At 35.1% G+C, this 11534-nt stretch overlaps 1 non-coding gene across 1 annotated transcript; it reads left to right on the top strand.

Annotated features, from left to right (window-relative positions):
- Positions 1–11087: 11087 nt before the first annotated feature.
- Positions 11088–11219, top strand: LOC141572962 (small nucleolar RNA SNORA63). Its single transcript, XR_012498551.1, has one exon. It is a non-coding gene; the product is annotated as a small nucleolar RNA SNORA63 (small nucleolar RNA).
- The last annotated feature ends 315 nt before the right edge of the window (positions 11220–11534 follow it).

Raw genomic sequence — 11534 nt, 5'->3', positions numbered from 1 at the left:
TCCTCACCCATCTTCCTCCCCAGCAGTCCCAGAAGCTTCTCTGTGGGGCCTTAGGATTTCCCCAAACCGTTTGAAAATGGCTGACTAGTGCGTTGCTTATGTCTTAGTGAAGTACTGCTAGACATTCAACTTAGAAGCTGATGAGCTTTAGCCTGTCTTTTTCCTTTTTGCAATTAATTAGCATTCTAGAACCTTATATTTTGCCTGCTCAGTACTGTTATTAGTTAGTAGACAAAACTAAGCAATGCTCAATCCAAGCAAACACACACACATACACACACACACACACACACACACACACAAGAAAGAGAAAGACCATATTTTTCAATAAAAAAACTATATTAATTCCAGCACATGTGTAAGTTTTATGTGTTATGGGTTGGTTCTATAATATTGTTTTTGAATTACATAGGGTAAAGAGAAGAGGGCACCAAAATCTTCAGTTCGTAGAGTCTCCCGAAAGCTTAATTCCCTGCTAATTAGCCCGCCAATGATTCCTGGGACCATGAATCAGGGAGAGAATGTATTTCCTTAAACCACACATCTCCTCATCCCCTAGCCCCGTCCCCTATTGTGCCAGTGCAAGTCCAGTAAACAGACGAATGCAGAGATATTCATTGCGCTGTCTTGCTCCGTGGTTGCACATTCTCCATATTTGTCCCCTTCAAATCAAGAGAAGTTTCCCTCATCAACCCTGTTTCTAGTAAATTGCTCACTTCACTCGTCCTCCTTCAGAAAACTTTATATAGCTATGTAGTAAGGAACTTTTTTGGGAACTTCACAGTATATGAATGCATTAAGTAGAAACTTTAGCTGAATTATAGAATAGTCCCCTAACGCAAAACAAAATAAGTACAAAACAAACACGTATATGTTAAGGAAAGGTGAAAGAGAGCCCGTAGGTCAGGGAGTCAGGCTTGGCGCAAAGAACAGCAGCGGTGTAATGGGCCAGCTTCCTCCTGCACTTGGTCACGTCTTACAGTCCCACCCATTGCAGCGCTGAAAGCACACCACCCTGGGTGCCAGTCCCAGCGGGGCTGCCTTCACTAACTCTGCTAAGCCCCACACCCTGTAAAATCGTAGTAACAGCACCTTCTTCAGAGAGTCATTGCAAGAATTCAAGAAGAAGCTGTATATAAATCTATGTCAAGTTCCAAGAAAACTGTAAGTGTCTAATAAATGTTGTTGTCTCCTAATAAAGGTTATTATTATAACCCCAACCCTGAGGTGGTTCTAAGCACAAGAAACATCTTTTCTAAGGAGACAGCCACACACTGAGTGTAGCTGCAAGGTGAGGAGCCAGTGGTCCTATGTAACCGTCCCATGAATTCTGACGTGAGGTTAACCTGGGCTCTTCCTAAAGGAACCAAACCAAGAGCTCCTCCTTTGATGTCTCACCACGTTTGAAAGAGAGACGTCTTTGCCAGAGGCCTTTTTTGCATCAGAGCCTGAGGAACTGATGCAATCAAATGCTCATTACCTCTGTGCCAGTCAACTTAGAGAGGCTGCCAATCAATAATGTGAGTTTTCATTTTTACTGTGGAGGTCTTATTTATGATAAATTATCACAAGATGAAACAAGAGTGATCTGAAGTTGGCACTGAAATCAGAAATGTGGGTGGCAAATTAATTAGAACAGGGAGGCAAAAGCACTGGGAAAGATTTTAGCAAGATTTCCAAGGTGTTGAGATGGTGATGGTGGTGGGGGCCCTGCACTGACCATTGACCAATTGGTAGTTTACCTATTAAATTTGACAGACCTTTGGTCAGTGAGTGGTAAGATTTCTCATACGTTTCAGGCAAAAGAACATGTGGTAAAAGCTATATTTTTATTCTCTCTTCAGTAATTAACAAGGCCTGTTTGTTTTCTCTACTCATCTCTGGTTTGAGATTGTTAAATAATTATAAAATATAAATAGAATATTAGCATCTTGGGTGTATTTGGTTGTTGAGAAATCTTTCTCTAGAGAAAATATAACTTCACAATTGCTGTATTTTGTATTCCTTAGGCTGGGAAGGAACCTCAAAGGCAATCTACTCCAACCTCCTTCCGGAGGCAGAAACCATTTCCCCAATCCATAATATCCATGAAGGTCCAGCCTCTATTTGGCATAATTTTTGTTTGGGTGTTTTTTGTTTTTGTTTTCTAATTTTAAGTTTGTTTTTAGAACATTCAGCCTGATTTCTTATAAGTTCCAGTTCTAAGAAAGGTCTTTTATATATTGAGACGGGCTCATCTTTCCTGTGACTTGCAACCTTTTCCACTAACTGCCCTTTGTGATTCTGATGAGTGGTAACTTTGCAGTCTTCTCCTCACCTTTGTGGGACTAAAGGCGATTTTTTTTTTTTTTTCAAAATAATAGTAATCAACTACATAATCTCCAGAAATGGATACTGCCAGCAACCTCCAAATTCCTCGTCACATAACATCTCAAATACTTGATTAGAACAGTTATGCAAAATTTAAAATGCAATGTGGCACTTGTCTGGCAGAATATAAGCTTCATGAGGGAAAAGACATGTGTTTTCTTTTTGTATTCTTTGCACATAATACAGTACCCGGCACATAATAATGGCCTTAGAAGAATACTTAAGATGCATTGAATGAACGTTTTGTAGAGTTGTCGTTGTTTATTATTTTCCATTCAGCCTTTACCAGTAACTTTCTTTTAATGATGTCTGCTATTTAGACAGTCACTTCATTGTTCATTAGTACATGACTTTGGTAAGTATATCTCCTGTGAAGAGAAATATTATAACAAACTATTATGGCATTCAACACTGTTATTTCAGTTACTCAACTAATCCACCCACTGATAGAGTGAACTTTGAATTAAATGCTTTGAAGAATAAAGTCAAGTAAATCTTGATAAAAATCAAAGGCTAAGGAAAGCTTGTTTGACAGAAGGCATGAAAAAAAAATGCTAAAATGAATACTGTTTGGGAAGAAACACTCATTCTACGGCAGACTAAATGAAGAATAATAGTTCAAGAGTATCATAATTCCTATGTGATCAAAAAGCAGAAATAGCTTCTTTTTACCAGGTCTTTTAATATTCCAGGACTCATAATAACCTGCCTACATGAGCACCTGTCTTTGTGGTAACTCAGAGTATTTGAACACCTTATCTCATCCAACCTCAAGTTTCCTGTGAGGTAGGTAAGCACTGAGAGCTCTTGGTACTGTTTTCAAGATGAGGCAAGTGAATTAGAGAGGCTGTTTACACACTCCACATTTCACAGAAGCCTCAGGAGGAAGTGAGGCTAAGAATTAGCCGTTAATTCCCAGTCGTAGAAATCAGTGTTGGAGCTTAAAAGGAGCTTGTCAGTACCTGGTCCAATGTGGGCTTTCCTGATGAGATTTATTTGTGGTGACTTGATTCATTTCACCAACCACACAAACTTTGTGTAATACTTTTAGTAATACAAGTAATACAGGACATGGTAATATGTATGTTATAAATAACATACGTGTGTGTGTGTGTATATATATATATATTATATATATATATATATATATAATATATATATTACATAGTACAGAGGGTGTTAAATTTAAAAAACAAACAAAAGGTATGTATTATTTCTCCCACACACATCTCAGTGCCACTTTTGAAGATTCCAGTTACCCAGAGGTAACCACTATTAACAGTTTTTAATGTATTTTTATGCATTTAAAAATGTGTGGTGTATACATGCACAAACACATACACATGTAATTAAGTATATGTTCTACTTCCTATTATATCACTACTTTAAAATCTAAACGTCATTCCAAACTCAACATGACCTTCTATTCTCTCCCAGTCCTGGTCTTTTGTTTTCTTCATCTGGTAAATACCAGCTCTATCCTTCCTGTTGATCAAAAATCTTGGAATCATCTTTGGCTTAGCTATTTCCTCCCCACTCTATGTCCAATTCATCAGCAAATCTTTCTGTTCAAAATATATCAAGAATCCAACCACTTAGCGCTATCTCTGTTGCTTCCACCCTAATTCAAGCCACCATCATCTCTTGCCAGAATTATTACAATAGTCATCTGATTGGTCTCCCTGCTTCTATTCAGCTTCCCGCTGCTTGTACTCAGTAGCAGACAGAGGGATCCGGTGAAAACACAAGTCCTATTGTGTCTCTTCCATACTCAAAACCAATCAAAGACTCCCCATTTAGTTCAGAGTAAAAGCCAAAGTCCTTACCAACGACCCATAAGACTCTACCTGATCTGCTGACCCCTTACCTCTCTGATTTTATCTCCTACTATTCTTGATACCCCCTGACTCTCTCGGCTTCAGACATAATGGCCTTTTTCCTATCTTAAACATGCCAGGTGTGTTCCTGCCTCAGGGCCTTTCCACTTGCTGTTTCTGGAATGTTCTCGCCCCATTTATCCTCACTTTCTTCAGTTCTTAATTTAAATGAAACTTTCTCAATGAATCCTTCCCTAGCTATTTTACGTCATACTGCAACTCCATCCCCACACTCATACTTTCTACACCCTTCCTGGCTTTTTAGTTTTCTCCTAAGAACTGATTTTTACTTATTTGTCTTATTAGTTATCTATCTCTCCGAGGTACATTGTTTCCAAAGATGATCACCACATTAGTGTCCACCCCACATGCTCTTCCTTAATGTGACACTGCTATTTCCCGTCAAGAAATGGAGTATATTCCCTTCCACTTGAATCTGGGCTTCTGCCTTCGATGTTTGGAATTCTTCCTCTTGGAAGCCAACAGCCATGGAAGAAAACCATCTGCCCTAGGGCCACCGAGCTATAAGGCAGCCCAAGCCCAGGTGGACAGAGGCCACATATGGGTGAGTACCAAGTCTCAGACAGGTAAGTAAAGCTTTCTTTGAACTTTCCAGACTCCATCAGCGGAATGGAGTCAAATGAATGACCCAGGTGACACTGTTTGGAACAGAGCTGTCCACAGTCTCTGAATTCCTGCCTTATAGAATTGTGAGGCAATAAAAATTGTTGTTTGAAGGCACTATATCTTGGGGTAATTTATTAAGCAGCAATAGCTACATGAAACATTCCCATACTAGAAGGTAAGCTCCATTGAGGACAAGGATCTTTATTGGTTTTGTTGACTGCTGTATCTCCAGTGCCTACGTTAGTGCTTGGAACAAGGTAGGTGCTCAGTAAACACCTGTTGAATGAACAAATAAAGAAATGAAAGAGAGAGAGAACATAATGAATTAACATTACTTTGGAATTGTGTTTCTTTCTTGTGCTGTGCAAGAATAGGATATGGACCCTAACTGTGGCAGTGAGAAGAGGAATTAGTGCTGTGATGCCTGCAGAGCCAACTTTCCATGCTGGCCAGGCACAGTGGCTGCTCCTCACTGCATCTCAGGAAAACCAGTTTCACAGACATTGTCTTCAAGCTTTCTGTTTGAGATATGAAATCAACCTTCTAATATACCAAATAATCTTTTAAGATAAAGTTCATCTTTCGAAATATAAAACACAGGCACATGATAAAATTTTCAAACAGCACCGAAAGTTGTATGATGAAAAATGAGTCCCATTTTTATCCCTTGATTATTCCAGTTTTATAATAAGTCTTGAAATCAGGTAGGTAGTCCTACAACTTTATTCCTTTACAAAGTTGTTTCGCGATCCTTTGTGTTTCCATATGAATTTTAGGATCAGCTTGTGAATTTCTACAAAATTCTGCTGGCATTTCGATTGGGATTACAGTTAATGTACAGATTAATTTAGGACCCAAAAGAATGAATTGGGAAGTATTTCATCCTCTTCAATTTTCTGGAAGAACTTGCATACAATTTGTATTATTTCTTTCTTAAATGTTTTGTAAAATTCACCAGTAAAAATATCTGGGTTTGGATTTTTAATTTTTTTTTTAAAGTTCTTTTGAAAAATTTAATTCTTTTAATAGATATAGATCTATTCAGGTTACCTATTTTTTCTTGAGAGAGCTTTTCTAGTTCAAAGAATTTATGCATTTCATCTAGGTTGTCAAATTTATTGCCATAATATTGTTTATAATATTTATTTTTATTAATTTGTAGGTTATGTAGTGGTGTCACTTCTCTTAGTCCTGATATTGATAGTTTGTTTCTTCTCTTATTTTTTCTTGATCAGTCTGGCTATTAATTTTATTGATCTCAAGAAATTAGCTTTTATTTTACTGAACTTCTTTATTGCTTCTTTGTTTTCGAGATCGTTTATTTCCACTAAATTCTCTATTACTTTTCTTCTGCTAACTGAGTTTTATTCGCTTTTATTTTCTAGTTTCTTAAGGTGGAAGCTGAGGTCACTAATTTGAGACTGCTCTTTTTTTCTACTATAGGCATTTAGTGCATGAATTCCCCTTTAAGCATGGCTTTAGCAGCATCTTACAAATTTTGATATGCTGTGTTGTCATTTCATTCAGCTTAAAATACTTTTAAATTTTCCCTTTTATTCCTTCTTTGATCATAGGTGATTTAGAAGAGTGTTATTTAATTTCTAAACATTTGGAGATTTTCTACAAATATGTCTGATACTGATTTCTGATTTAATACCCTGTGTCAGAGAACATAATTTATATAGCTTGAATTCTTTTAAATATGTTGAGATTTGTTTTATTGCCCAGAACATCTCTCTTAATAAGTGTCCCATGTATGTGCACTTGAAAAGAATGTCCATTCTACTGTCGTTTTGTCATGTGTTCTATAAATGTTAATTAAGTTCAGTTGGTTGATTATATTGTTTAAATCTTCTGTATATGTACTGAGTTTTTAATCTGTTTAATCAATTATTGAGAAAGGGTTTATTGAAATCCCTAAGTATAATTGTGGATTTATTTATTTCTTCTTGCAGTTTTATCAGACTTTACTCATGTGTTTCGAACATCTGTTATTAGTTCATAAAAGTTTAGGATTTTCATATGTTCCTAATGAACTGATCTCTTTGTCTTTGTGAAATCATCTTCTTTCTGCCTATCACTATCTTTGCTCTGAAATCGACTTCATTTGATATTAATATAGTCACTCCAGCTTTCCTTTGATTAATGTTAGCTTGGTACATCTCTTTTCAGCCTTTTATATTCTTTTCCATTTAACCCTTTTTGTTCTTTATATTTAATGCAAGTTTTTTGTAGGCATTATTTAGTTAAGGTCTTGCTTTATAATCCAATCTGACAATCTCTGCTTTTTAATTGGGCTGTTTATTTAGATCATTTACATTTAATGTGATTATTAATATGATAAAGTTTAAATAAATCACCTTGATATTCGTTTTCTATTGATTCCATCAGTTCATTGTTTTTCTCTTCCACTTTTTTCACATTCTTTTAGATTAACTGAGTACTATTATTATTATTATTATTATTATATTTTATCACCTTTGTTGGCTTATTAGCTATAACTTGTTTCAGTCATTCCTTTAGAGTGTATAGTAAATACCATCTTATAAGATAAGCGATGGGATTTCTCTGCTTTATCATTGCCTTCCTCTTAAAAATTTTTACAGAAATAACATTTTGAATACTATGCACCAGGTATTGTTCATTATTTTAAATATGTTTGCTCACATAATACAACAAGACTATGAGGTACAAACTGTTGCTCCCATTTTCCACACGTGAAAACGAGCCTAAGAGTTTCAGTGACACTTGCTCAAGGTCACACAGCTAGTAAATTGTTGAGTCTGGATTAAATCATTTTTTCTGTAGCCCTGGATCTCCGAGTCTTAGTAAATTCACAGTGGTGATCTCAAATCAATACTCTATGTGGTAACTACCTCCTTTGAAATTTAGTTTCGTGTTATTGTTTTTATTGTTATTTTAACTCACAAACCTGTTTGTGGTAACTTGAAGCATTAAGGATTTCCTTGCATTTTTAATTTTATGTGATTTGGAAAACTGCCATGCCACATGGCTCTATGTATGGCCCTCTCAGTTCCTGCAAAGTATTCATCAAACAGAAACCACATCATTTATTGTTTTAAATATTTCTTCCACTGGATGTTGTGTTGAACTCCATCATATCTGAGTTTCTTTACCAACTTTACCAGTCTGAGCTTTAAAATTCTCCCCAGGACTGATTACTAAAAAGTTCTAATTTGTTTGTAATTTTTATAAGTGTGATATTTTCCTACATAATATGATTATACATTTTCTTGTTGCCAAGAAGATATTATACCAAAAGAACAATATTTGCTTGCTCAATAATTTTAGCTAATATGAATGTGTGTGTAGCAGGTTGGTGTATAACAGTGGTTATCTAAGTGTGGTCCACAGATCCCGAGCAATAGTGATAGTGGGGGTATCTCTGAGACCCTTTCAGCAATATGAGAAGGTAAAATTATTTTCATAATAACACGAAAAAGATAATTTGCCTTCACTATGTTGACATTTGCACTGATGTTAAAAAAGCAGTAATGGGCAAAATGGCTGGTGTCTTAGCAGTAACACAAGGCTATACTAATAGTCAGTATATGCTTAACCGCTGCCATGTGGAGAAAAAATAACACAGTTTTGTTTAATGTCCTTGATGGATCAATTAAAAATTATTAATTTTATTAAACATTGACCCTTACTTATAGATGTTTTTAATATTCTGTTTGATGAAATAGGAAGTATGTATAAAGCACTGTATATCAATATTGACCCTTAATTATATGTGTTTTTAATATTTTATCTGATGAAATAAGAAGTATGTATGAAAGCACTGCGTACCAAAGTATGGTTGTCTCCAAAAAAGCACTGTGTGGTTGCTTGAGTTGTGAGTGCAACTAGCCTCTGTTTTATGTTTTTTAATGAAAAATTTTTACTTAAAAGAACAACTGACAGACAAATGACGGTTATTTAGACCTGGTTATTTGGCAGACATTTTCTCAAAAATTTTTAAATGAAGTCAGCCTGTCACTACAAGTCATGCAATTGACAGTATTTGTTGCCAATGCTAAAATTTAAGCTTTCAAGTGAAAATTAGAATTTTGTAAAACTTGTATCTATTCACCATGAATGTAACGGCTTCTCAATACTTAAAAACTTTTCTGATGAGATTGGTAGTGATATTAGAAAATGTGATTTTTGTGTATCATATAGTGAAATGCATCAATATTTGGAAAAATCTACAGAACTCAGTCAACCAACATTTTCCAAATGACCAATTCATGATATTACAAAATCACACATGGGTAAAAGTGCAAGATAAATCAATGGATACTTCTGTAACAGAGTATAAAATTTTCTTTGATGTGATTTCAGATTCCAGATTGTAACTATCTCTCGTCAGGTTTGGTGTCTTATCAAAAAAGAGTAGCTACGATTATATGAAAAGGCTACAAATTTCGATATTTGTGGCCTTTCACAAATACATGTCTGTGTGAGGCCGGTTTTCTACGTATACTTCAGCCAAAATAACGTATCATAACAGATTAAATGCAAAAGCAGATATGAGAATCAGGCTGTTTTTTACCAAGCCAGACTTCAGGAGATTTGCAAAAATGTGAAAAATGGTACTTTTCTTACAAATTTCTTTTTATTTTGGAAAATATAGTTATTTGTAATAAAATGTTATCCATGTTAACATATCATGGGTTTGTTATTTTTAAAATGAATTAAAAATTAAATATTTTTAAATTTCTGTTTTAATTTGTAATAGGATAAATATTGATATCTATAATACACATAAACCCTCTTTAAGGTCCTCAGTAATTTTTAAGACCATAAAGGAATTCTGACACTAACAAGTTTGAGAAATGTTTGTGTAGATCTTCCAGCTCACACTGAGTCTGTTTCTCTGATAATTGCCCCTTCTTCTATTTACGGGGCTTGATTATTTACCTAGGCTATGTGTGTCTCCTCCCAATAGAGAGGTTGGGAGGTGAAGGCACTGAGTGGATGCCTGACTCCCACAGGCCTATCTTATTTTCCTCTTACAATTCAGCTGAGGCCAAGAGAGTCTTGGTATCTCTCCAATGCCTGATCCACTGTCAATCACCACATAGGGCCCACTTTCCACTTAATGAAGGGACTAAGAGCAGCTATTGGTTTGCAGACTGAGAAGAGAATGAAGCTGATTTACAAAGAGAAGTAGAAATGAAAGGCAGAGAGAAAATATAAATTCCCACAAACCTCCAGTTCTTGGTTCCAGTTTGTGCCTGAGCACAGGCTTGGGTTCTATGAAACAGCCCAGCATCATACTAATAAATAATATCTTTTCTCAGGTTAGCTTGCGTGGGTGTTTCTTATTTGAAACCACATGAATCATTTATAGCTAATAAAGTAGGACACATGTGATCCGTTATCAAACTTGTAAAATTTCTGATGTGCTGTACATTTTAGGGTATGATTAGGCTAGAAATACAAAGCCAAAGTTTCCTGGAAATGCAAAGATACTATTTCTATATTGAAGTTAAAAAGAAGAATTACCATAGGCTACACATGGATTAATTACTATCTTCAGAGAATTAGAACTCTATCAAACATTCTTACCAGAAAATTATGCTGAACAAAATTTAGTCTTTCTGTCACTACTCAAAAGAATTTAGAATCTTTTAATGCTCCAGGGACATTACCATTTTATAAATTGCACAAAAAATTCTCATTATTTCAGCTTTCTGGTAGTTTGGATTCAGAATAAATGGGAATTTACTGTAATACTTTGAATTATTAAGTTCTGGGGAGCTCAAAGTACTTCAAATATACATGAATTATATCACTTATCTTTCTCAACAGTGGAATGAAATTTACAACTGGAAACAGCAATGGGTGGATTCAGGATACAAAGTCATTTTTCTTGACATTCTAACGAATAATCTTTCTATTTGGCTATTTTGAACTGATACTGGCTTCCTTGTCTACTTCGAAACATGATTTTTTTGTAAGCTAAAAATCAAATAGGACTAAGGCCAGCAGCAAAGAATCTGGGCTATAATTTTATTTTATTATTAAGTACATAATGATTTGATTATAGGTTTCAGCTCATAAATTTTCAGATGAATCTGAATCCTGCGGTTTATTTTCACAAAAGAGAAAAACTCAAACATAGTGGTAAAAAAATCAAATGCATTTATATATATACGCCTGACTTTCATCAGAAGTGAAAATATGCTTTAAAATGTACAGGAAAAGCAGGATTCAGGTTACAATATAGCTGTTAAGTGCTGTGTTGTCGTTCCCGCTGCTCAAAATTAAGTTGTTTCTTACCTATACCTGTCTGTTATACTCCTGTAGCAGCCAGGGACGCTTGGTCTCATACATGTCAAAAATAAATAAATAAATAAAATAAAATAAAATAAAAATAAAATATACAGGAAAGAAATAAAATATTTAATTAAAAAACCTTTTTGCTCTGGTTTTCGGGCTCCACCTCAGTATACTATAGTCTGACTTTCTATTTATGGATTATCTATGATCAAATATAACATAGTTCAAATAAAAATGACCATCTTGTCCCTCAAGCTTCCTTCTGAACATCTCTCTCCCTTAAAAATGTAATTAGTTTCTGCTACTAAAAAATGTAATACTCTCTGAAGCCAAAGCTTATTTCTGTATCACCTGCTGTTTTGGAGTATT

Source organism: Rhinolophus sinicus, linkage group LG07, assembly GCF_036562045.2.
Source record: "Rhinolophus sinicus isolate RSC01 linkage group LG07, ASM3656204v1, whole genome shotgun sequence".
Taxonomy (NCBI): domain Eukaryota; kingdom Metazoa; phylum Chordata; class Mammalia; order Chiroptera; family Rhinolophidae; genus Rhinolophus; species Rhinolophus sinicus.
This window is presented reverse-complemented; position numbering and strand designations above follow the sequence as displayed.